Source organism: Bos indicus x Bos taurus, chromosome 4 (assembly GCF_003369695.1).
Source record: "Bos indicus x Bos taurus breed Angus x Brahman F1 hybrid chromosome 4, Bos_hybrid_MaternalHap_v2.0, whole genome shotgun sequence".
Lineage (NCBI taxonomy): Eukaryota > Metazoa > Chordata > Mammalia > Artiodactyla > Bovidae > Bos > Bos indicus x Bos taurus.
The window spans coordinates 31,297,026-31,301,350 of NC_040079.1; the positions used below are offsets into that span (position 1 = coordinate 31,297,026).

Sequence of the window (4,325 nt, forward strand, 5' to 3'; positions counted from 1 at the left end):
ACTCAGAAGGACAATGCAAATAGTGGAGTGCAGTTTATTACACCAGTGGCCCAAGGCAGAGTCTCCTCTTAGCCAAGGGCCCCGATCAGTTTTGTGAAAACCTTATATACCCTAAGTGTATAAGCTTCTCTGAAACTAGTCTGAACAAAGGAAAAAGAAAGATATAATCAAAGTTAACCATGATCATATGCCTTAAGCCTAGGTAGTTAACAGTGGACAATTATCAATAGGCCTGTGGTCATACCCCAATAAGCATAATAGAATGTATGATTCTATTCGGTTACACAGATAATTAGGGTATTCTTTTAGGCACAGTGGATTTGAAAGCTATAGCACCTCCTCTGTCGGGGGAGCCGGCGGCTACACACGGTCCCCTGGGGGCTTTGGATCTCCGACAGCTTCCCAGGCCGAAAAGAAATCCAGACCTCGAGCTCAGCACATTTTACCCTGTACCATATCTCAGCTGCTTTCTGCTACTCTGGTTGATGAAGTATTCAGAATTGGAAATGTTGAGATTTCACAGGTCACTATTGTGCGGATTATCAGAAATGCAGAGAAGGCTGCAACCAACATTGTTTACAAGATAGATGACATGACAGCTGCACCCATGGATGTTCGCCAGTGGGTTGACACAGATGATGCCAGTGGTGAAAACACTGTGGTCCCTCCAGAAACATATGTGAAAGTGGCTGGTCATCTGAGATCTTTCCAGAACAAGAAAAGCCTGGTAGCCTTTAAGATCATGCCCTGGAGGATATGAATGAGTTCACCACACATACTCTGGAAGTAGTCAATGCACACATGATGCTGAGCAAATCGAACAGCCAGCCTTCAACAGGGAGAGCGCCTATCAGCAATCCAGGAATGGGTGAAGCTGGGAACTTCGGTGGGAACAACTTCATACCAGCAAATGGCCTCACTGTGGCCCAGAACCAGGTGCTGAATTTGTTCAAGGCTTGCCCAAGACCTGAAGGATTGAACTTTCAGGATCTCAAGAACCAACTCCAGCACATGTCCGTAGCCTCAACCAAGCTAGCTGTGGATTTTCTAAGCAACGAGGGACACATCTATTCCACCGTGGATGATGATCATTTTAAATCCACAGATGCAGAATAACTGGATCTAATTGGGTACCCGAGATATTTTCCAGTTGGACCTTTTTTTGCCGCCTCTTGTCTCCAGCTGTGCATATAATTGGCGAATTGACTTCTAGGAAGTAGATTTCATCTATAAAAGATCTCAACTGACATCCTTTTGAAACTTACTACTACTCTTCTGTGTTTTTGATGGACTTCCCTGGTAGCTCAGACGGTAAAGCGTCTGCCTACAATGCGGGAGACCTGGGTTCGATCCCTGGGTCAGGACGATCCCCTGGAGAAGGAAATGGCAACCCACTCCAGTATTCATGCCTGGAAAATCCCATGGACCGAGGAGCCTGGTGGGCTACAATCCATGGGGTCGCAAAGAGTCGGACACGACTGAGCGACTTCTGTTGTGTGTGTTTAAGCACAGAGAGCCCTGGGGCTCTTCCTTCTGGGGGCCTGGTTTTCCAGTTTGTATGTCGTTTCCAAAGATACTGGGCATATAAGTCCACAGTCCGGCCCAGAGCCTGTTCTGTTTCCTCCTTCAGTCAGAGCAGCGGCAGGTTTCTGCTGCCTTTTCTTCCCACTAAATGTATGAACATGGAACCCAGGTCTTGCTCCCAGATCCCTTACCTGGAAATGGGCTAATAAATAATCATTTTCCCTTTTTTTTATGTATTTATTTTTTGCCTGCACTATGGCTGTGTTGCAGTGGTCGGGCTCTCTCTAGTTGCAGTAAGCAGGGCTACTCTTCCTTACAGTACGCAATGCAGGCTTCCCATTCTGGAGGCTTCTTGCTGTGGAGTACAGGTTCTAGGCTCGTGGGCTCAGTAGTTGTTTCTCCTGCATTGTCAGGTAAATTCTTAACCACTGAACCACCAGAGAAGTTCTCTTATCTTACTCCTAAACAACCAGGATGGAACTCTTTCGATATTTCAAAATTGTAGAGACAGCTAGCTTGATAAAACATCTGTTTCAAAATTCTGACCCTGAGAGAACAGTAGTGTTCCTAAGGAGGAAACTTGAAGTTATAACTCTTATCATGTCATTGAAAAGTAAACTAAGCCCACATCACCTGAGCTTTAGTTCAGAGTAGAACCTAAAATTGAAAGAGGAAAAAAGGAAAAAGATGCCTTTTAAAACTCAGGCAGACAACGAAGGAAACTATAAGCAGGGTGAAAAGACAGCCTTCAGAATGGGAGAAAATAATAGCAAATGAAGCAACTGACAAAGAATTAATTTCAAAAATATACAAGCAACTCCTGCAGCTCAATTTCAGAAAAATAAACAACCCAATCAAAAAATGGGCCAAAGAACTAAACAGACATTTCTCCAAAGAAGACATGCAGATGGCTAAAAAACATATGAAAAGATGCTCAACATCACTCATTATCAGAGAAATGCAAAGCAAAACCACAACGAGGTACCATTTCATGCCATGACTGCTATCAAAAAGTCTACAAACAATAAATGCTGAAGAGGGTGTGGAGAAAAGGGAACCCTCTTACACTGTTGGTGGGAATGCAAACTAGTACAGCCACTATGGAGAACAGTGTGGAGATTCCTTAAAAAACTGGAAATAGAACTGCTATACGACCCAGCAATCCCACTGCTGGGCATACACACCGATGAAACCAGAATTGAAAGAGACACATGTACCCCAATGTTCATCGCAGCACTGTTTACAATAGCTAGGACATGGAAGCAACCTAGATGTCCATCGGCAGATGAATGGATAAGAAAGCTGTGGTACATATACACAGTGGAATATTACTCAGCCATTAAAAAGAATACATTTGAATCAGTTCTAATGAGGTGGATGAAACTGGAGCCTATTATACAGAGTGAAGCAAGTCAAAAAGAAAAACACCAATACAGTATACTAATGCATATATATGGAATTTAGAAAGATGGTAACAATAACCCTATATGCAAGATAGCAAGAGAGACACAGATGTATAGAACAGTCTACTGGACTCTGTAGAAGAAGACGAGGGTGGGATGATCTGAGAGAATAGCATTGAAACATGTATATTATCATATGTGAAGCAGATTGCCAGTCCAGGTTCGATGCATGAGACAGGGTGCTCAGGGCTGGTGCACTGGGATGACCCAGAGGGATGGGATGGGAAAGGAGGTGGGAGCAGGGTTCAGGATGGGAAACAGATGTACACCCATGGCTGATTCATGTCAGTGTATGGCAAAACCCACTACAATATTGTAAAGTAATTAGCCTCCAATTAAAATAAATTAATTTAAAAAAATAAAAAATAAAAACAAAAAAGATGTGAAAAAATTTAAAAAAACTCAAGCAGAAAAACTATGAGATCTCTGTCTATGTCTATCTATATGTACGTATGTCTGTGTGATTATTGTACATATGATATGTGCCTAACACCTGATGGTGTTATCAAAATTAATTTGTAAAAGAACTCTATTTAACTGACTTAAAGTAAGCACTTACAAGTCAAATATTTCTAAATGTAATTAGACTAGCCCAAAGTTTAAAAAGATCACATGATCTAGGATTAATCTTTAATGAATGAGGATAAGTTGATGGCTTAATTAATATGAATATGTTTTTAAGTCATCAATATTAAATATAATTGTACCTACATTAGCTGAAAGTCAATAAGCTCATGTTATCTCTATTACGTGGAGAAGGACATGGCAGTCCACTCCGGTGTTCTTGCCTGGAAAATACCATGGACAGAAGAGCAGGCTACAGTCCATGGGCTTGCAGAGAGTCGGACATGACTGTATGCATGCATGCATCTCTGGAGAATCCCAGGGACGGGGGAGCCTGGTGGGCTGCCGTCTATGGGGTTTCGCAGAGTCGGACACGACTGAAGCGACTTAGCAGCAGCAGCAGCAGCATGCATCTCTGTTACAAAATTTGTTAACAAGAAAATTAACAGCATGATGATATTATCAGAAGTAATAAAGAGATAAATGAGAAAAATATTTTTCGGTGAAGTCTTTATGGATAATTATGTTTCATCATATGTCTATCTAAAAATAGTTTCTCCAGATTTTTGGTGACTTGAAACTTTTAAGTTCTGCTAAATTAACTGATGAAATTTATTGACTTTCTAGATCATTTTTGACAAGATAAAATACTGAAACATTGCTAAAGAAGTTTATGTTATTTACTTTTGATGTCTTATTACAGAAAAACTAAATATGTTTGAGGCTTTTAATAAATATATTTTGTGCTTTATTGAAATGCTGTACTACTATGTA

The 4,325-nt window shown here is 41.0% G+C and overlaps 1 pseudogene; it reads left to right on the top strand.

Moving 5' to 3' along the window:
- The first annotated feature begins 493 nt into the window (after positions 1-493).
- On the top strand, positions 494-1,283 carry LOC113891863 (annotated as a pseudogene).
- Positions 1,284-4,325: the final 3,042 nt, after the last annotated feature.